At 40.4% G+C, this 23,674-nt stretch overlaps 1 long non-coding RNA gene across 1 annotated transcript; it reads left to right on the forward strand.

Moving 5' to 3' along the window:
• The first annotated feature begins 8,963 nt into the window (after positions 1 to 8,963).
• LOC130681234 (uncharacterized) lies at positions 8,964 to 20,326 on the forward strand. Its single transcript, XR_008994317.1, has 3 exons — positions 8,964 to 9,047; positions 11,820 to 11,959; positions 20,113 to 20,326. It is a non-coding gene; the product is annotated as an uncharacterized LOC130681234 (long non-coding RNA).
• The last annotated feature ends 3,348 nt before the right edge of the window (positions 20,327 to 23,674 follow it).

Raw genomic sequence — 23,674 nt, forward strand, 5'->3', positions numbered from 1 at the left:
ACTTGCTTGCTTATTTTAGATCCATCTAATGCATGAAGGACAATGGGACATTTTCCAAGACTAAGAAGCGCAACATGTAACTGGAGCTGTCGTCATAGTCCTTCTTGTGTTAGGAAATTTCCCATCATTGTTCCAAGAAGGCAAACACTTGGGAGCTGCACTGCAGGAAATGAATGGTTTCATGTAAATGTGTTTGCCACACAGTATGTGGTGTCATAAAATGTCTTATAGTGATAACATCTCCTACTCAGTATCTTCTCTTCCTGAGGAAAGTTTGATTCTTTCTAGAGAAGAAATTGGTGACTGGGGATTTACACTTGAAGAGAATATTTTCTCCATGTTTATGAGAAAATATACTAGCAATAAATGATTAACATTAGGCATTAGGTTGATATTTCAGGTGCACTACTGCTTTGATAGGAATCAGGGATGTCTCACATATGTGGCAAGAATGTTCTGTGTGGAGGAGAGGGTGTGTCTGTGTCCATGGGTCTTAAGTCAACTTTTTTGGGATAGTGAAGATGACTTTTGATTTTAAAATTTTGAAAACAATTATAATACAGGAGGCAAAGAAGCACCATGCACTTCCTTCCAAACAGGCAAGAGAGGCATCCTTATATTTTTCAGATATTTAAAATATATTTGGATATTACAAATTCAAGGGCTGCCTGTATTTGAATTCTGTTCTCACTTTTGTGTTGCCTAAGTGGCCTTAGTACATATAAATAATGTTTCTTTCTGCCTCTCATTGTTCAGTCTCCTTGGTATGTTTCACCAGGACCTTCATGATCTGGCCCTTCCTTATTTCTCCAGCTTCATTATTTTTAATCCTCCAGGAACACACACATACACACATGCTAATGTCCCTCCACCAAGTCTCAGTCTCTCCTACCCTCGCCACTGAGGCCCTACACTCACACCTTACAAGGCAGGCATATTGAAATTATTTCAGTTCCATATGTGGCCTAGGTTCCCACTGGACTCTGTGTCTTTGCCCAGTTGTTCTATTTGCTTAAAATTCTATTTCACACAATCTTGGTTATTGACTGCATGTTTTGCCCCCTGCTCCCTTGCCAAATTCACATGTTGAAGCCCTAACTCCCAAAAGGATATTAGGAGGTAGGGTCTTCGAGAGGTGACTGGGTTGGGAGGGTGGTTTAGTTATGAAGCCAATCATGATTAGGTTCCTTAAATGTTCTTCTATCCTCCTTTACTGTATCACTTATTTCAGTGTATTTTTGGCAGATGCATTTTCTAAAGATGGCCACAGTCATATCTCTTATCCATAGGTTCTGACCTTGTTCTTCTTCAAGAGGTTGGAAGGCAGAAGTTGGAGGAGTCTAGTTCTCTGGAATCTAGGCCAGTCTTAGTAACCAACAGAATGATGGTGGACGTGATGCCCCATGATTTCCAAGACTGGATCAGAAAGGCTCTACTGCTCTTGTCTGTTTTTATTGAGACGCATGCTCTGAGGGAAGCCTGTTGCCATGTAAGAAGAAGTCCAATTGCCCTAAGACCACCATACTGGAGAAGACACATGTAGGTGTTCAGGCGACAACTTCCAGATGACAGCTAAGCAAGAACCGCCAGCAGAGCAAAGACATCTCCAAATAATTCCAGCCCCCCGCCAGCAAGTCATCCTCAACCACTGAGTCTTCTCAGTTGAGACCCAAACCATGCAGTCCGGTAGCCCTTTCAGATTCCTAAGCTTCAGAGCCATGAACATAATACAGTGGTTGGTTTAAGCTGCTAGATTTGGGGATAATTTGTTACACAGCACTACTAACTGGAAGAAAATTATATAAATGGATGTTGCTTATCTAGGCTGTAAGAGCCCACACGAGACTCTACAAGCATGAGGATGTTTGTCTGATCTGTTTACTGCAATAGCCTCAGCTTTTACTCAATGCCTAGCACATAATAGGGATTTAGTAAATGATCTTACTAAATAAATAGACAAATGGATGAACAGATGCTTTTTTCCTCTAGCTTTGTGTTTATCCAATCCTTTCTTGCACCTTAAGTTCGGTGTTCTGGTTAAAAACATTTGTTTTGCCAAGACTTTGTCAGAAAGTCCATCTGGTACAGGCCCTGAGAGGCCCTACTTTCCCCAGAAGGCAACTGGAGTGGAGTGAAGAATGACGAGAGGCCAGCAACGCTCTGGAGCCCTTGAACTTGAGTGTGTGGGCTCCACGAGGCTGTGGAGCCACCCATTAGCAAGATACTGCTTCTCCCTTTCTACATACCCTCCTAGGGTATGGGAATTAAAGAACAGAGAGATAGCAATCATACCAAAACAGTACATCACCAGCTCTGTGCTCAGGGTTTTAGCTGGTGGGGAACAGAGGGCTGAAGGTCAGAAGCGGTACTGTGCTCTGTGAGATAATGCCCCTGCCTGAAAAGTCTGTCATCTTCCATCCACTGGTTCTGTGCAGGATGGGTGTTACCCTTCAGGCTGAGTACTTGCCCCAGTTAGAGATAAAATAAAAATAGTAAAACGAAGGAGAATAGGAAAGAAGGGAGACAGGCAGGAGAAAGGGCAATCTTTTATTTGGTGTTTGTTATATGCCATGAATTAAAACAACTTTTTTTGCCCAGTGCCATTAGTCTGAAATAACAACTCACAAAATAGGTGTAATTTCTAATTTGTAGATGAGGAAACTAATGCTCAAAGACTTTAAGTGTCTTACTCAAGATCACACAGTAAATGTTGAAGCCAGAATTTGTAGCCAGATCTGGCTGTCTCTGAATTCCATGCTCTTCCCATTCAACCGGGCTATAGGGGCTTCTATTATCACCTAAATGTGTCCAAATAGCCCACAGAGAGTGTTCAGAGATGGTCATCACACGGGGTCACTTTGACTCTGACTCTGTACAGAATTGGGCCCCCTATTAGACTACCTGTTTGAATTCGACTCCCCCATACATAACTACCTGGACACCTAAACAGAGCCAGGAACTCCTGACCGACCTGGGGTGCAGTGTCCTGGTCATGACGTGAGAAAGAAGAATTCAGTCTATGAGTTTCCAGCACAGTATATTGCACCACAAAGGAGATGGTTGAGAAATCAAATTGTTGGCTCTCAGCCATACATGGCTTTATGCCCAAGAATGCATTTGTGTTTTTGGCAAAAGAAAAGTGACTCTCCAAGATCCATTCTGGTCGACCACATTAGCTGTTCTGATCATAGCAGCCACTGTGAATTGAGTTGGTTTTGTTAACTTCCCATTATAGAGTGTATATACAAGTTCTGTTTGCTAAGGCAACAGAGTCAGTAATTTCTTCAATGTTTTCAGTAAGAGATAAGAAAATGAAGGACCTGAATCAAGTGCCCAGGCTCTGCATTTAGTTACTCAAAGATCACAAGGAATTCTCAGAGGCATTTCATAGCTTCAGAAGTTTGCTTCCCTGAAATGTGGCCTGGGGTTTCTGAGCATATGGCCAGGGTTCTCTCTGGGATAGATGCATTCTAGAACTGTAAAACAAGGCGTGGCACTCCAGTGAGGACTTTTAATTGTTTTGTTTTATTTTTTCTAATTCAGCAAACATTTCCTGATCATCTGCTATTTCAGAGCACACTGCTTGGCCACGTAGGCTTATAGAGGACACTAAGAAGTAGGGAATATGATCACTGCCTCTAGACTATTACAATCTATTGGATAAAAGATAATCAACTCACACATGCCCCAGAGGGCAAGATGAAGCCTAGAAGAGAATGACCCCAAAATTCAAGGGAAGCATGAAGAATGGAGAAGTTTGTTCCAACAAGACAGCTACATACATGATTTTAATCATGGGTTTACTCCTTTAGTTTGGCTCCACTTAACATTTGAAGCCTCACTGTGAACCAGACGTTAAGCTACATTCATGAGCAGAAATACGTGGTCCCATATCCGGAGTTAACTAGCTCACCATACCTAGTGATTATAGAAAAGAAATTACATTTCAACAGATTGTTTTGTCAAAAGATGTAATTGTTCCTAACATATACATTGTGATTTTTAGTTCTCAACCTCAGTATATACAATAAATATGTAATTAGATAACAGCTTACATATCAGTTACTGTTTCAATAAGTGATAATTAGGCTCTTCGGTTTTAATACATTTCACTTCGTAACTTTCTCCTACCTTGGGGAGAGAGATATTCAAAGCTTTTCTCTATGAATCCTGTTTTTTAGAATCTGATATAAGAAGTTGCATTTTACCCTCAGACCTGCTTGGCTGAGCAGCATCACCTTCAAGATGGAAAACTCTGGACTTCCCAGCAGCAAAGGTTTACAGTGACCTCAAAAGAGAAAAGGGGGAAATTTTCACTAGAGCAGAGGAAAAGAAATAAAACAAAACAAAACTTTAGCTCCAGGAGAAAAGACAGAGGAGGCCTGAAATTTTTGAAAGGGTAAAGAAAAGAAAAGATAGACACAGCACTGTTTAGAAAATTTTTTTAAATCTGAGTAGCAGGCTGATTTATTATAATCCATCATATCTTCACATATATACCCAAAATAGGGTTTGATTTAGCTCCAGGCAAATGACATCAAACACCAAAAGCAAGGAATGACTCATAACTCAGAAAATCAGTTGAATGAGCTATAAAAATGGGTCCAAGTTTATTTTTAGAACTTAATAGAGAGGTTTCATTTTCTTCAAACAATACGTCAGAATGTACAATGGCATTCGCTAGGGTCTAAAAAATATATTTAAAGACAGTGGGAACTCTGTTTTAATATGACACTCTCCTTTTTTGAGGTTTTTTTTTATTTAAGTGCATTATAGAAACACTCAAAAAGCTGTCTAACCATGATGCTTGAGAAAGAGGAATGGGGTATAATTGCCATATGATAGTAGAATGAATAACAGAATTAATTAAAGCAGTACGAATGGTATAACAGACAGCATGTCTCACCTTCCCCCCTTGGTATTTTCCCAGTCTTCAGGAGTCCCCCGTCAGTCCCCCCAGCTGTGGCCCGCAGCAGTGGTGCTCACACTTTTCAGCGGGCCCTGCTTTATTGCGACTGTGTTTTATTTTGCCACCACTGCCTTTCTCACTTGACTTTTAGCTTGTAGCCACTCACCAAACAAAAATACCAAAACTAATGAGATGATTGGATGAAAATGCAGAATAATAACCATGGAATACGTAATGTGCCAGAAATACAGTGTACACATATTATATATTATGGCCAAACCTTGGAAATTGCCTGTCTGGTTTAATTTTCAGCTGACTAAAGGGAAAAAATTCTGAGGTTGTGCTATCTTTTTCTCTATTATGATTATTATTACAAATATCTGCATTGGTCAGGGAACCACATGAATCCATCACACCAGTTTTATAGTCCTCAAAGTTTCTGGAATGGGAAGCTAACCTAAGGTAAAACACTTAGCCAAGCACAGCTTCCTGGAGTTTTCTTAACTTTCTCATCGGAAATGAATTTCAAGTTAACCTTTACATAATAAGAACCAAGAGTTCCCTAGGAAATTGTGGGGTAGCTAACCCCAGGGTAGGAGGGGGCAGGACGTGGGGTGAGGACATTGTGTTCTCACTTGTCCTTGTTCACAGATGGCTTTAAACATGAATGGCCTTGCAGGATCTCGGGGTGTTGCTGGGATCTCATACAAAGAAGGAGGTGTCATGGGGGTCGAGGGTGGGCAGAGACAGTAAAGAAATCAGGCAAAATTCCAGGGTGTATGGATTTCAGCCTCTCTTTTTTCTATCCTTTTTAGCCTGGTTCTCCCATTTAAAGTCCAAGGAAAACTTGGCTTGAGAGGTCAGTGCAAGTCTCGATTATGGAGAATTAATCCTCAGATTTCCACAAACATCTAGCCAGTATGCCAAGGGCTAGAGATTCTGGGATAAATTACCCCAAGTAGTCCCTGTCTGCAGGTGATTTAGAGTCTAGTAGAGGAGCCTGCGCTGGTTTCCTAGGGCTATCATTAACAAACTACCACAAACTGGGCGGATTAGACAACAGAAATTCATTTTCTCACAGTTCTGGAGCCTAGACAGCTGAGATCAAATGTTGGCAGGATTGAGTTCCTCCCAGAGCTGCAAGGGAGGCTCTGCCCCCTTCCTTCCTCCCAGCTCTGTCAGCTCCAGGCGTCCTTGGCATGTCAGTGGTGTTCTCCTGTGTCTTCACATCATCTTCCTTCTTTGTGTATCTGCGTCTGGGGCCAAATTTCCCCTTTTGATAAGGACACCAGGCATATTGGATTAGAACCCCCCCTAATGACTTCATCTTAACTTGATCATCCGCAAAGACACTGTTTCCAAATAAGGTCACATTCATAGGTCCTGGAGTTAGAACTTCAACAGCTTTTGTGGGGTTACAGTTCAATCCATAACAGAGTTGTTCAAATGGATACAAATTCTATAGTCTTTGACCCTCCATACTGAACTTCATCTAAGACAGCACATTCTGGGCTTCTACAACCAGTTCCGGTCCAAACCCCTCTGTCCCTACACAGCCTTTGCCTCAACAATTCCAGCACCATTGAGGCCCCATTGTGACTCTGAGTCTATTCTGGACCCCAGGCTGCTCCCTAGTCCTTGCCCAGCATTCCTTGCCCATCCTTCCCTGCATGCTGACACTACTTTGCAGGGATGACTTCCTATCTCTGTTCTGAGTTTCACCGAAAAACATACTTCACTCAATAAACATTTTTTATGCCTACTTCTCTAAGTTCTGCTCCTGGAGCTTGGCATACACCCTTGCCTTCAGGGAGAAACTCAGTCTAGTAAGGGACAATAAAAAGTAAAATACAGAGAGATGGGTTTGCGTGGGAGCCACCACAGGTTGCTATGGGAGCATAAAGTCAGCCCTGAATCCAGGCTGAGGGTGAAAGGGAGGAGGGCAGGGAAGGCTTCTTGTAGGAGGGAACACCTGAGCTGAGCCTGACTTGTGCAGCAGGATTTATCCAGGTCATGGTACATAAGCAGGAAAGATGGGCTATGGGAGTGGAAAAGGGCATTGAGACCCATACAAAGGTAAAAGGATAGTACATTAAAATTCTAATTAAACACTGGAATTCACCATATGAATGGGCTTCACCATATGAATTTGAGGGGGATACAAGCACTTAGTCCATAATAGAGCTTTTCCGAATATTAAAAGGAAAAATGAATGCATGGTGCAGAAGAACTGGCTGACAAGTTCCTCCAGCCCACCTCCCCACTCTTCCCACTCCCCATGCCCAAGTACTTCATCGCTATAAACCATAAGGCTGTGGTTTAGTCAATCAAACCTGTGATCAATTAGCAGGGCTCTGACAATGGGTCATCACACAGCAAGAGCACAGACCTATCTGAGATAATCTTTGATTATTTAGATGTGCAAACACCTGCTTCTCCAGAAACCCACTGGCTTGCCCAGCTCAGGGCTATAGAAAGGTAACACACTTTTTCCCCAGCCTGGGCATTAACAGCCTTACGTAGCCCTATTTCCTCCCCAGCCATTCATTATGTGCTTCATGGATGGTATTGCTTCATCACTCTTGTCACCTGATGTCATGGGCTCCCCAAATTCCTACAATCTAATGCTAATCGAAGACAGGAAACAGAAAAAAAATCAGTGAGAATGTTTGATATCTTGATGTGGGGGATAGTTACACAAGTGTATATACATGTCAAAATTCATCCAAGCTGGATACTACTAAGATTTGTGCATTTTATTGTATGTACCTAAAAGCTTGTATCATGTCACCTTCCTCACCTCAGAACAGAACTCTTCATCCCCTGATGCCTTAAAATATATATCCAATCTGTAAGTAAGTATAAAAGTTCACCAGATTGTCAAATATACCATAAAGCTTAAAGAAGATTACATGAGGACTGAAAATCTTAATTGAATCTGCACTAAATAAAATGTGGTGGAAATATGGATCTCACTGGTTGCATAATCGTCAGTGTCTTTTTATAAACAAAACCTCAGCATTCTTTTAAAGTAGCATAGTTATCAGGGAGGAAATAGTTGATGTCATTTGTTTTTCTCTTACATTATCAAGAGTCTTGACTGTGTTTTAAGACTAGAAAAATGCCAGTATACATGTTATTTGCCATGTTTAAATATTAACTGTGTTGGTGGAAAGGAGGAGCAGGTTAGAAAAAGAAAAAGATACAGTGTACACCTAAGAATATATGTACCAAAGAACAAGGCCAACAATAAAGCCATGTGGCTAACCATAATTTGGCTTCCAGGATCCAGACTCCAGGCCACTAAGTGATGGTGTGCCCTTCCTCTGAGTCCTGTCTTTTTTCAATCCTTTTGCTAGTTGTTTGTGGGTTGTGTTAACTCCTGTTTCAGCACTAGGCATCACCCAGAGGGTCTAAGTACACAGATAAACTCAGGGTTTAGCTTCCATTCCACAGAGGGAGGAGAGAATGGCTATTTCTCAGGTCAGACTCTGAAATTGCAAAATCTCTAAGCAGGAAGAAGATATGTTTACAACTGCTGTCTGGTTTGGGGGCTGGGGTGCTTCTTTGAAATTCTACATTTGATAAAACTGGAATGGAATTCTACATTTGATGCAAAACATGGTCACTTGATTCTTTTAATAATGAAATGTATTCCTCTTCTTTCTACGTTCAGCCTTAGAGCAGTCATTTTTGGTGTGGGTTCTAATTCTGCATGGCATCGCACAAAGGGAAGAAGGAATTCCTTAGTCAATCAATTCAGTAAGTTCGATTGAATTCTTATTATATTCTGGGAGATACAAGGAACTGTTAGACACGGTCCTCCCCTACGAATGACCTACAACCAGTCTGAGGATCAGCCACAAGACAGGAAGCTTGTTTTGCATTTTGTTTGTCATTGTAGGACCCATGCTGGATGCAGTATATACTTAGTGCATTCTAGGTGTTCAACAAATATTTGTCAAATTACGTGAATGAGATCAACAGGATGATAGTAAGTCCTTCCTACGCAGAGGGTGAGCACTCCTGGCTTGGGTGATTAGAGCAGCTTTGGAAAGAGGATGGAATTTCAGCAATGCTTTTGGGTAGGACTCAACGCAGCTGGTGGAGGGATGACAGAAAGGAGTTACTCTTTCAGGTGAGGGGACAAAGATGAGTCAAGCCAGGAGACTTAGAGACCTGGAGCCTTTTCAGGAGGGAGAATGGATGGAGTGCAAGAGGCCGGGCAGTGGAAGGAAAGCCTAAGAAAAAGGCTAGAGTTAGAAGGGCAGGAGAGTGTGTGCTGGGTGAGCACCTCTGGATGGATTTCCCCTCATAGCTGAGAAGGTGGATCATGGATAGAAGGGAGAGCTGTGGCAAGGGGAAATTGCACAGACCACTAGGCTGGGCCTAGCCCACCCCAGCTGGGCTCAGGAGAGCTAGGCTCTGCAACTTCCTGCCTTCAGTTTAACCTTTGGAAAAAAGAAACTTAAAAAAACCTCTGACTTCCTATGTACTTTTCCAAGTGAGTCGTAAGGATTATTATGTTCATAGCCAGTTTTGATGTAGAGATAGGAACAGGAAGGAAAACAGATCCCAGAACTCCCAGGAGGCTACTCTGAGCCATAAAATGTCTTAGAGAGAAACAGCCACCCAGTGTCCCCTCCCTAGGGTCCCTTCTCCCCTCTGCCCCTCCCCATGTTATAGGATGGAAGATGGCAAGGCACCTGGTAAGCCCAGGTAGTTGCATTTTAGGACAAAGCTGACGGGCTCAGGCTGTGCCAAGTTTCTCCTGAGCAGGCCCTGTTTATAGGAATCTCAACAATAGTTAAAACATATACAAACACACAAAGCCTAGAAAAACAAATTAGTCAGGAAAGGGGAAAAAAAGCCCTCATGAGATTGGATTTCTCAGTAAAATAGTTACAGGCAATTGTTTATACTCCAGGAGAGATGCATTTTTTTCTATAATTAGCTTTCACATCAATGCTGCTGTCATCTCACGCATCTGAACTGGAGCCACCAGCCACCCCACCCCGACCTTCTGTATGTGCAGCTCTCCGTCTTCTTCTCTTGCTTCCTGGCAGGCTGTGAGCTCCTGGGTGGTAGGAACTGATTCATTCACATAGAACATTACTGGGCACAGAGTAGGTGCTCAGGCGATTTTTTGACAGATGGGATCAAGGAGGGGCTTTGAGGTAGTCTCCTCGGGGGTCTCCCTCGCCGGGTCAGCCACAGGAGGGCTTGCCGAGTATCCCACAGGTAACTCTGGAATCAGTTGCAAGTACATACACACACACAGACACACACACCCCTTCCACAAACAAGCATTACTCTTAAAATCATGGGCTCTACTCAATATCCAGGAATAAGCAAGTTTTCTGGATACAGTGTAATCCATTCCCTGCTAACATAGTGTGTTTCTATTTTATGGAATTCATACTTTACGTCAGTGTACTGAAAGACGTCAAGGGTCATCCCCCTCCTTCCCCTCTTCCCTAACTGGTCACCCTCAGATGGGCCTCGGGCTGCCCTCTGGGCCCCTGGCCCCTGGTTAAGAACCCAGGATCAGTCAGGACCATCTAATCACAGGTGGCTCCGAGAGGCCCTGCCAAACTTTGAAACGCTGCTTCTGTCTGTGAGGCCACATCCCAGTCCTAGGAGGCGTCTCAGAGACTTTCCATTAGAAGAGGGAGTGTGAGGATTTGTGATGCTTCTGTCCAAGAACCTCTTGCTGCAGCCCCTACCTTGTTGGGGGTGGGGAGCAGTGAGGGGAGTAGAGTGAAGGCGCTGGTCTATTCAGCTCTATTCAGCTCTTCCAGGTACAAAAGCAAACTTCCCATTGTCCAAATGGGACAACACAGGTGTGTCACTGACGTTTGGGGCAAGTAGAATGTAGTTCACTGTGAAATGCTTAAGGAGATTGTCCAGGTGCTGGAATTGCAGACCAGATGTCTGGGCATGATTTGGGTAAAGGGGATAGCGTGGAAGGAGGGCAAAGAAGGGGAGGGAAGGCCTTTCCCACATTCCTGCATGGAGGGTTAGCTAAGGTGGGAGTTGGAAATGGGCAGAGTTTGTAGGGTCAGGACTCCCACATGACCACGATCTGGCCAGGAGTCCAGTGAGGAGAAGCCAAGCTATGAGAGGCTTGCACAGAGTATGTGCACACATGTGTTTCAATGGCAATCTTTATTTGCCTGCCTTGTCTTTGAAATCCTTTCATCTCCCTTTGCTTAATCTGAAAAATACAGCCTGCAAAATGGTAACAGTATCTCACATGTGTAAAAGTGCAAACTTAAAAGTGGCTTTTCATATCTTTGTCTTGTTTTTTCCACTATATTATTATCTCATTTGAAGTGCTCCTAAATCTACCCACTCCCAGAAGTGTCAGGAATGCTTATCAACTTAATATTGCATTTCTGCAGAGCCACTTACTGAAAATGATTGCTAAGACATTCTTTCTGTGCTTTGAGAAGCAGATAAGGCTATGGGCCAACAGCCACTTGCTTTTGGAGGTATGCCTCCTTCAGGAGGGCTTTAGGAGGGGAAGCAAGAATGCAGGGGTATCTCTTTTTTTCCCAGAGGTGAAGGGTTTGGCTGGGTGAGTCAGCTGTTGCCACTCTAACGTGGCTATTTCAGCACGAGGACTGGGGAAGAGGTCATCAGGGGTCTAGGAATGAAACCCCCCACTCTCCAGCCTGTCCAAAGAAGGGCAGAGCACCATTCCCTAGCGAACTTGATAACCCCCCTGCCAGAGGGGATTTCCCCCTTCTGATTGTCAAAAGCCACATGCTGTGGGGGGTATCATGAGCCCCCTCTCCTTCCCAGAAACTGTCCCCACCGGGCTAGGATATGAAGCAGGCCTGTGGCCCAGTGTGTGGAACAAGGTATTCTTGAAGACTGTGTTTAGATTTTCTGGAAGGCCCTTCAGCATGTTCCTGCTGCGCTGGAGGCCCTGGGATCTATGACCATGACCACATCTTGCCCCTGATCCTTGAAGGAATATGACTTAGCCCTGACGCTTCAACCCCATGGTTGACGTAAGGGTTCGAAGTTCGAACACCTTTCCAGGTGAGGGACCATTGGAACGGTAACAGCTGCCCTTTCTGAGTGCTTCCTGCAAGCCAGGTCCCACACTTGGCTGAGCATTTTACACCATCTAATCCTCAATCACCCTGCAAGGTACACATTTATTATTCCACTGCATACCTGAGAAGCATTTAAAAGAGAGTGTTTGAGCAGCTCCCTCAAGATCTCACAGCAAAGAAACGACAGTGCTGTGATTTTAATCTAGACTTCTTGAACTCCACTTGAGTATTTGAAAACCAGTTCTTGTGTGTAAATTCATTCTTTCATTCACTTTGTATTTGCTGAGCTCCTATTTGCTGCCTGGGGCAAGAAAGACACTTAAGAACACAGCAGACCAAGCTAGAAATTCCATGGAGGTTACATGCTACTGGGAAGAGACAGAAAATTAACAAATATGTAACATATGATATGGTATAAGTGTTAGAGGCAAAAATAAACCACAGTAACAGAGATAAAAAGATCTGGGGTGGGACATGCTACTTACATAGGAAATGATGCTTTCCTGATGATAGGACATAAAAACGCTCCCCTCATTCCTGCCAAGAACAGTTTCTAAAATCCTGGAACCTGTCATATCCAGCTGTGATGAGAGTATGATGTTTCCTCAGCCAGCACTAAAGGAGTCCCCGCCAAATAGGTGCCTTTCAGTCTCTTGGGACATTCATCAGAATGGAAATGTTACAGCGCAGATAGACTGAATGACATGGGTAATGGTTCAACCCCGCCTGGAGCCTCACACCCCACCCGCTACCTTGATTTGGAACCAAACCCCTCCCCTGCTTTCTTCAGGAGGAGCTTTTGAAAACTGACCCCCACCAATCTGGAAACAATTCGGAGATTCCCAAGAGGAAAGGGCTATGTACCAGTGTGATTACTGCTATTGTTTTCATTAAATACAACATGATTGGGAATTACTGGGGAAAACCACTACTGATGGAGGAAGAGCTTCCAAAAGATGTGACAAATCAGCATGTCCAAAGATTGGCCGTAAAATCAGGAGAATGATGAACTATCAATGTTTCTAAGCTGTATAAATAAGCAGTTTTATAAAGTTGTGTGATTGAGAGATCTTGAGGAAAGGTGATCCCATGTTTTAGAAAACAAGTGATTTAATAATGTAACAATATACTTTGAAAGGATTATTTCTTCCAGAAGTAGCAAGGTTTGTTAATACCCACATAGAGGACAAAGAGTTCTTGCATCCAAACAGATCTGGCTAATTGCCTGAAATACCTAGGATGTAAGCAGCCAACGAGAATCATTGTCAAAACACTCAGTAAAACCTAATATCCTTTGTCTGTGGAAAATCGAAAATTAATCTCAATTGAAAAAAATTCCATATAACTCCATCATATTTTACACTTCTGAAGCCTCTGTAATCCTTTCCAGCACTCTCAAATGGTTTTTGGTAGTAATGGAGTTTAACTCTAATTAATTTACTAGGTAATTAATGTATGACCATTTTGAACCTTGTATATTCTCATTTTATGTCAGACAAACTAAAACTGATTTTTTTCAGAAACCAGTTTTTCAAGGTTGATAGCATAAATGGTCTCATTTCTATTATAAGTATATACACATAAGACTTCAATATCTTCCCTCAAGTCAAAGAGAGAAGCTAAGGAGGGTTCTCCAAATACACTAGCATTGTGGTGACATGTATAATAGAGAGAAAAATAGAGCTTTTGAGGCTAAGTGCTTCTTGCTCTGTGCATCTTATTTACTTAATGAAATTCTTGGAACAAAAAGGTCCAAAAAATCCAAATAATGGTGGTAGTGACTAAATTTACTATAATTTTATGCATAGTATAAATTTGCACCATCCAATATGGAAGCCACTAGACACATGGCTATTAAGCATTTGAAACATGACTACTTTGAATTGAGATATGCTGTCAGTATAAAATGAACACTAGATTTCAAAAATTTAGAATGAAAAAATAAATATATCTTATTTATAATTTTATATTGATTTTTTAAATGACTATATGTTGAATTATAGCTAGTCCCTGATTTATGATGGTTTGACTTGTGATTTTTCAACTTCATGATGGTGCAAAAGTGATACTCATTCAGGAGAAACAATACCTTGAATTTTGAATTTTGATCTTTTCCCAGGCTAGTGATACACAGTTTGATCCTTTCTCAAAATACTGGGCAGGCTAGTGAGCTGCAGTTCCTGGTCAGCCACAGGATCACAAAGGTAAACAACCAATAAAGTGACAATCATTCTGTTTTTCACTTTCATTACAGGGTCCAATAAATTACATGGGAATTTCAGTACTTTGTGTTAGATGATTTTGTCCAACTGTAGGTTTATGTAAGTGTTCTGAACACTAAGGTAGGCAACATTAAGCTATTAAGTTTAGTAGGTTAGGGTTTTAAATGCAATTTAGACTTATGATATTGTCAACTTATAATGGATTTATGGGAACTAACCCCACTGTAAGTTGAGGAAGATTCTGTATTGGAAGATATGCTTATAAAATATATTACGAGAATTAATTTTACCTATTTCTTTATGTGTATTTCAGTGTAGCTACTAGAAAATTTAAAAGTATATATGTGGCTTGCATTTTATTTCTGTTACTGCTCTAAAATTTAGAAAGCACAAAGGAAGCATTTATTTCAGTTCACCTCAGAGTATCACAATTTGGAAATTGTAGTTAAGCAAGAACCACCCTGAGGAGGCATCAAGATTAGATTATTAAGTACATACTTTGCATACCCACTCCCCACCCACACTTGAAGCAAGAACATTGATGGCAAAGTATAGATAAATAAGACAGTATAAGCAGGTTCAAGACATAATATGCATCTGTGTGGACCAGGTGCATGGACCAGAAAAGCAATCAGTAGCATACAACACAAAAGATCTTGGCCTACTTCTGGAGCAGGAAGCAGGGAAAGACATATGGGAGTTTGGGTCTTCCAAGATACTGGTCACTGAAATTACTCTCTACACAGTGGCAATAGGAATTGAGCTGGAGACTGGGGTGGAACTACCCTAGCTAAAAAAATAAATTAAAAAAGGCTAAGAAAAGTTCTGCTAATTGTTGCCTGGGAATATTGTCTCCTTGAATTGGTAGGACCTAAAAGCAGCCTCATCTTCAGGAGCTGAAAGAAGCTAACTGTTGTATGACTGCATCGGCCATAAACATTAATTCTAGAAACCCCAGTCCTTAAGGTATATGAGCTCCAAACCTGCAACTTAAGACTGTTTGGTCAGCAAGCCCGAAGGACCCAGATGTAGGCAGTCATAAAAGCAACTAGAGTACAAGGGATGGGCAGAGAAGGAAAAAATAGAAAGAAAAACAAGAAAAACTTAATTCCTTCTCAGAATGAGCCAAGAGACATGATACCAAAAGAACAAAATGTAATGCTGAGGCAGATAGCCAATTTAAGTCACCAAGAAGAATGAATTAAAGTTCAAGAATAGTCTGACAAAGACTTTAAGGCAAAAAAGGAGATAAGTGAAATAGCATCACTAAAAATAGAACAGAAATTGGCAAGTAAAAACAGGAGTAAAATAAAATAGGAAGATACAAAAGAAACAATGTAAAAATTTCAGACATAAAAATTATATTTACTGAAACAATTTGATACCTAGACTGTACAGACTGGAAAATTGTACTGAAGATTTCACCAGAGTGCATCACAAAAAGACAGAAAAAAGAACATAACAAAACAGTTAAAGGTCTTAGAGGACAAATGGAAAAGTCTAATTTATATCTATCTAGTAGAATTTCCCAGAAAGGTAGAAAAGAAATATTTGAAGAGATATTTTCCAATGTTTTTCTAGAACTGAAGAAAAACATGAGTCATTAGAGTAAAAGTTAAGCCCAGGGACTCAGAGGGATAAATAAATATTAATCATTATACAGTAATAAATGTAATGAGACTATAAAGCATCAAGAACAAAGGGAGGTGAAAAAAATCTTTAAAATTTTTAGAGTAAAAAGACAGATTACTTATTAAGGACTGAGAATTAAACTGATGACAGTAGATACCAGGAAATGAAAGAATAATATCCTCAAAAGGCTGAGTTTAAGTATCTTAGGCTACACTTTTATATCCAGACAAACTACCATTCCAAAAAAACTGAAGCCAAATAAAGGTGTTTTTAGATTCATAAATACCAAGAGAGTCTGCAATCAGTTGATGCCCATAAGCCCAAATATTTAAGATGCATTTAAGTAAAAGGAAAAGTGAACCCAGAGGAAAGGCATGGGATACAACAGTGGCAAACATAATATTAAGAAAGCTTGCTGATTGATTTAATTTGCTGTCAACTATTTAAAAGCTATTTTAGCAATTTTGGAGAAAAAGGCTAAAAGCTCTAGGAAGTGGTTGTTTAATAGGTAGTTTAAAAATGCTTAGGTAGTTTGTAACATTCTAAACTTTCTGGGATAAATTCAGACTTTAGGAATAGAATAATATTATAGTGGAAGATTGGAGATGGTGATTAAAACAACAGAAATGCTTTCACACCCACAGAGGAGGAAGAGATGCATGGAGAATATTTAAAAAACAAACTAAAAACACAACACCTTTATCCAAAAAAAAGCTTGGAAGCATAATATATCTAGTTTAATCCAATAAAACTGGGTAGTAAAAAGAAAAGTGGTAGAAGTAAGTACAAACATGTCAGTGATTATAATAAAAATGTATTCAATTCATCTCATGAATGATAGATTTTCACAGATTGGACATTTTTAAGCCAGCTATTTTCTGTTTACAAGAAACACTAAACAAAATGGAAGACACAATCACACAGAAAGATGGAAAGTGGTACCATGCAATTGATAACCCAAGAAATTTTGTGTGATAATATCCATATTAGGCAAAATGGAATTTCAGATACAACATATTAAGGATAAATATGGGTATTGCATAATCATAAAAATGAAAATTCACCAAGAGAGTCAGCACAAACACATATTTGGAAAACTTTCTACACATACCCCCAAATAATTCATGGGGAAAGAGGAAATTGGAGTAGACATTGCAAAATATGAACATATTTCAAGTATTTTAAAATTATGATTTTAAGGACATAGAAATCTATGACAGTTACAAAATATTTACAATATAATGAACATACGACCTTAGAAAACTGTTGGATGTAGGTAACATGATTTGAAAGGTAAATATATAACTTTAAGTAAACTACTTAAAAATTGAAAATGAAAGAATTAAATTTGCAACTTAATAATCTAGAAATAAAAGAGCAAACCGAAAGAATTCAAAAGAAGGAAAGAAAGCAGAAATTAATAACACACAGAAAAGAGCAACAGTAGGATGATGACTAGAATTAGTGTTTTTTAAACAGTTTTATTAAAGTATAATTCACATGCCATAAGTTCACTCACTTAAAAGGAGCAATTCCATGTTTTTAGTATATTCACACAGTTGTGCAACCATCACCACAATCTAATTTTAGAATATTTGCATCACCCTAAAAAACAAAAAACCTGCCCCTTAGCAGGCCTACCGAATCATAGGCAATCAGTAGCTTCTTAGCAAACATCAAACACTAATCTAGTGTCTTTTTCTCTATACATATAGTAATCAAAAAACTTTCCACAAGGAAAAGCCCAGGGCCAGGGGTCTCACCAAATGTTTAAAGAGGGATACCTATCTTTCATAACTTTTCCAAAAAAGAAAAGATAAGAGGACATTCTCCAGTTCGGTGTGGAAAGCCAGCATCACCCTGAGAGCAAAGCCAACATCATGAGAAAGCAAGCTCTGCGTGCAAACTGTGGCTCAACAGGAAACTTTTGCACATCACTCAGCCGCCACAGTCCAATCTGTACCCAGCAAGAAAGTCAGCCCTGCAAATGGCGTGATAGACATGCATTGCTGAGACCTCTGAATAGCAGGTCTGAAGGAAAGTCATGCTGACTTGCCCACATTAACAGAGATTGGTGCATGCCCGTGCAAGGGGGGCCTCCAGAAATGGGAGCTGGCCTTAGATTCTATGACACTAAGTATCACATTCCTGTTTACAGAAAAAGTGTTCAAAGTGGGAAGTTCCTCCTCTTTGGAGGAATTGCGCTACTTTCATGACTGAGGGCAAAGCCAGCCCATGCACATTGTTGAATTAAGGTAAGTCAAGATTTATTCATTTCAACCCTCAGGGAACCTTTCCTCATTATCACCCATGGCCACCCCACAACAGGAGCTCTCTTCTCCTCTAACTCAAAATCTCTCAGAATCTTCCTTCGCATTCAAGTCTAAATGAATGATAACAATATAAAGAATATTCTAACCCGACAATGTGCATTTTCCCAGAGATTTGAGCTTAAACCTGAAGACTGGAAATCGATCATTTCTATCATCAAGCAATTTTATAAGGAATAATTTAAGGGGCAAGATCTTGTAAGTACAGAGGGCCTCTGGCTTTACCTTGCCCTCTAAAACCCATACATATACTAAGAATCTCCTTCAATTCTGATGCCAAATTCTAGGCTGCTAGAAATATTAGAAAGTTAGCACTGTAAGTCTGCCTGTTTGCACAGAGTTTCTGAAATTTGTCCAGGAAATACATAATAGAAGTTTCTATAAGCAAAGCAAACAGGATACACTAAGGAAACACATCTATATCCAGGTCACATCTATATCCAGAAGTAAATTTGGCTTTCCTTCCAATGAAATACATAGCCCAGATTATTGAAAACCACTGTAGATGCAGCCTCAGAAATATGTCTAAGTGACTTTAAAACTCATTAATTTCAATTACATGGGACTGTTAAGCAGATCTGTAAATCCTTTAATGGTTCAGGCGATGTTTCTAGTATCTGATAACCAATCACTTTGAATAATGAGTATCTGGTACCATAATCACTGGGGAATGTGTGGCCAGGCCTCAGAAAGCCATTTTCCTCATCTGCCTCTGAGATGAAGAGTATACAAAAGACAGGTATTGTGTTTGCTCTGGGACCATGCAGTCTCCTAATTCCCACTGGCACCATTTGGACTAATTCCATTTTAAGACCAACTAGGTGAGATCTTCTAATCATTGCCTGACTTCTTATCACAAAGTCAGATCTCTGTAGCTACCAGTGGCTTAATCCTTCCCTTGCAACACTGTAGAAAGTGTTAGTCCTCAACTATTTCTTTAGAAAAAAAAGCAGAGGATTGTAGTATTGGAAATCTGAGGAATCATAAGTGTGAGCTCATAGGTTAAAAATGGGGATAACCAAAGTACTAAATGAATGGTGGAAAGAACTTAAATCTCTATTAACGACTTCGAGTTACAAAAGTAGGTAGGGCATATGAAACCAAAAAAGATCCATCTGAAAGCACACGAAAATGGACACAGGGGAAAAAAAGAGCTTCCCGGTGAGGAATGCTTCCAGGAGACAGCACTGGGAGCTGCTCATTTTATTACATAATAAAAAGGAAAAATTGAATTTTTTTTAAGGGATCAGGCCCAAGGAGTTTTTAGCATGTGTTATGAACTCATTCACAGAGGCACCAACATATTTTAGGGCAAAGTTGTCTAAAAATAACTTGCTTCCTCAGTTCTGGGACATTTTTTCAGTCTTTTGCCAAGAATCCAATTAATGTGTGTTGCTTTTTCTTTCAGGCAATTTTATGTGGCTTTTTTACTTCATACTTTTATTATTAAAAAAGTCATATGGCCAAGTGGATGTGAATAATATGATATGTGAGTAGCTAAGATGCTAAGGCTCATAATGTAATTACTTGATTCCCTCTGGCCCAGGACATTTATAAAGATCAATTACCTCAGTTAAGCTACTCTTCAAGCTCCCTTCCCTTCTATCCTTAGGTTCCACCATATTTTATGTATGCAGAGTACTGGTGCTGAGGCTCTCTGCCCCTGTGAAGCTGGCAGTGAGTGGGCAAACAGAATCAGATTAGGAAATAGGAGCCAGCCGGGAATGTTCATCTGTGATCAGACTTAGGCAGGTATCTACCTGGGAACACACCAGTCTGAAGGGTGAAACTGGCCTATCTTCCCAGGGCATCAGTGAGTACCAGTATAATACTTCAATAATAAAACCATGTCAAATATACTGAGAAATAGGATATGCATGAACTTTTAAGGTAAAACCCAGTAGACTTCAAAGATATTTCATGGTCATGTTTTTCTATGTGGACAACTTTAGGCTGAGTCTCCAACCTCCTAGAAGCCTCTCACCACACAATGTGAAGCACACTTTTAGAGAAGAGCTGTGACAAATGGTCATCTGAGGGAGTATTATCATCAGTCTGACAAAACATTCAAGACGGATCACCGTTACCTATGGATTTTAATATTGGCACAGACTTTGAAGATTATCTGGCCTAATCTATTATTTTAAAGATGAAATTAAGAACAAAAATAAAAGTAGAGAAATGTTTTGGGTGGGTTTTCCTTTCTTTCTTTCAGAGTCCAGGGCAAAAATTTTCCATCCAGTGAGCTATTGACCATTCTCCAAACACACCATTGTGTTTTTGCTTACAATCTTTCTTTTGCATGCAAAGCCTTTTTCCTTTGGAAAAGTTTTGCTTTCCATTCTAGACCTAGCTCAAAATCATCTTGCAGAAATCTTTCTCTACATACCCAGAGTTAGCTCCTTTCTCTTCTGAGCTCTAGCAGCTCTTTAAATATAATTTTGCATTAATTCCTCTCATCTTAAAAAAAAAAAGAAAAAGATAAATAACACCCCTTTCTGATCTCCTTCTCTGATTGTCTTCCTATCCATTTCCTCCTCCTCACAGCTATGATTCTCCAAAGAATTGTTTCCATACTCAGGCTTTACTCTCTCATCTCCATTTACTCCTCAATCCATTCCAACAGGCTCCTGAGCTCTCCACTTCATTGAGTTTAATACTGGCGAAGTTACCGGTAACTTCTATGCTGTCCAGTCCCATGCCTGCTTTTCTGTTCCTATCATACTTGTCCTCTCTTGAACATTCTACATAGCTGACCCCCACTTCTTCAAAACACCTCTGGCTTCTGGGACACCACACTCTACTGGTTTCCCTCCAAAGACTTAAGGCATTTTTCTCACCTCCCTTGGGAGTTCATCCTCCTCTCCTGGATCTTTAGTGCTTGAGTTCCTCAGAGCTTAGACCTCAGGTGCTTCTCTTTGCTTTCTTTCTTGGTGGTTTTGTCCACTCCTGTCTTCAAATTCTGTATCTATGTCAACAACTCTCAAAAATACATCTACAGGTGAGAGCTCTCTTTCTGAATTCTAGATTGTGAATCCAACTGTTTACTTATATTGCTAGCATTGTCAAGACTATAAGTGATAATATCCCACCAAAAAACTAGCTAATATAAAACAGAAAGATAGAGATAGATACAGAGCAAGCAGAGAAAGCAGAGAAGCCGAGAAAGGAAGACAGGGAGACACAGAGAGATTGGTGAATGAACAGATATTGACCCTTACTCATGTCACCAAACCGGGGGAAGAAGTGAGAGGGCTCCAGTATTCTCAGGATTCTTTCTTTCTGACTCTTCTCTGTCTTCCTATCTTCATTGTTTTAAGCCAATATAATCCCCATAGAGGGGCCATACTCACCAATACCTCTAAACTTTTAGCCCCACAGCTCTGCGACCACAGTGTGAATCTCTCTCTTTTGCCCACTCAGATTAAGAGAAAGAACTTGATTAGTCCAGTGAGATTCACATTGCTTTTCTTTGAATCAATCACTGTGACCTGGGAGTCAAGATATTATAATTGATATAGATTGGGTCACATGCACACCTCATAATTATGAGACAAATAAAGTTGGGCCAGGCACACACAGTGTGTATCAAACTACTCACCATTTCCATTTGGATCTCTCACAGGTATCTCAAGGTAATGGTGTCCAAAACTTAACTAGTAATGTTCCTCCAAAAAACATGATTCTCCTCAATCTCAGAAAATGACACCAACATTCATGGGATTTCTCAGGCAAGAAACATAAAAGTTATGCTTGACAGTCCCTCCCTCTATGGATTTTACAGTCAAGATATGTTTTGGACCCATCCACTTTTTTCTGTCACCTTCCCAGTTAAGTTGATGTCTTCTCATACCCAGATTACTGTAATAGCATCCTAATTTGCCTCCCACTGTCCACTCTTGATTTCCTCCCATTCTTTACCTGCAAAGCAGAATGATTTTGTAAAAATTAAAACTCACCATATCTTGCTTCTGCTTAAAATATTAAAAAAGCTTCTCATTGCTCTTGAGATAAGCCCTGAATCCTTAACTTGCTCTCCAAGCCCTGGGGATCCAATATCTGCTTTCTCTCCTAACCTCAGCTCTACCTACTCTCCCCTTTCCCCTCTCAAAATGTTTCAACCAAATCAGTCTTTCAGTTTTTGAAAAGTAATTTGATCTTTATTGAGCCACAGGGCTTTCACCTGAGCCAGACAAACATGTATGGTTTTATGCTCTCTAGACCCCACACTTGTTCACATTACAGCTCCATATATTTTGTGTGAATTTTTAACTGTAAGGTTCATAAGGACAAGGACTGCATCTATCTTGTTTGACATAGCACTTAGAAGATTTTCAACCAATATATATCAAATGAATAGTCATCCCATTTTACTATAATACTTTATATATCTGTCTTGTCGGCCAAAATATGAATTCATTCTTTTATTTACAAATATTTTTTGAATTCCTACCTTGTACTAAGGAGTCAAATATTGGGGACAGAGCCATAGAGAAGAGAGATGGAGTCCTTACCTTTGGAAATTTGTGGTCTTTTTGCTATTCAGAAACTATACGTTTTTCCTTTCTGTATCTCAATTCCTGGTAAATACCAGCTATGTAATGTTTGCTCAATGAATAAATGAATGAATGAATGAATGGAAACATTGAACTTGACCACCAACTACTCCCTGTTCTTGGCACTATTCCCAATTCTGAGTGTTAGGAATGACCAAAAGGCTCATGGCAGAGAAAAATGGGCTGCAAGCCCTGGATTTCCTGGCTGGCAGTGAGCTAGACAAGACATAATGATCATCTGCTAGGCAGAAGTGAGATAGTGAGGACCAAGACAGGATATTGGCACAAGGGAGGAAAGAAGGTTCTAGATACTTGGCATCTAGGAGCCTTGGGGCAAAGGGATGGGAGAAAAATTATAAGTTCAGTGGAGTAAGAAAGGAAGAAGGAAAATGAAGAGAAGGAGATGAGATTTGCCTATTTTTCATTGAAGTTTCTTATTTAATGTCAATCTTCTACTCTATGCTATGAGCTCTGGGGTGGCAGAATCAATGTCTGTCTTGATTATCAGAGTGTCCCCAGGGCCAATTGAAGTGACCATGCATAACTAATGGATGAATGAATGAATGCTCAGGCAGAACAGGCTCCAGGTCTCAGAATTACAGCTGCAAGAATCTAATGAGGCCAGAACACCTGTTCCTGTACCTCACATCACCAGAGAACACACTTACAGTGGCTGATTCTGGAACTCTCTCTCTCCAGATAAGCAGGAAGCCCTTGAAAGGAAGTTCTCACACCCAGATTCCAACCAGTCACCAGCCCAGACATCCCCAAAGCACTGCCAAGAAACAAATGGATTCTTACCTCTGTGTCAACAGGTGAAAATTCTTAGTGGGGAGAAAGACAACCCTTTATAGCTAGAGATAAAAAGTCCAAAAATGATTTATGTCTAGAAAGCATAGATAGTAGTGTGAATGAGCAGATTATATTAGGTAATTTTTTCAGAGAAGATGTGTCAATG

This window comes from Manis pentadactyla, chromosome 16 (genome assembly GCF_030020395.1).
Source record: "Manis pentadactyla isolate mManPen7 chromosome 16, mManPen7.hap1, whole genome shotgun sequence".
In the NCBI taxonomy this organism is placed as follows: domain Eukaryota; kingdom Metazoa; phylum Chordata; class Mammalia; order Pholidota; family Manidae; genus Manis; species Manis pentadactyla.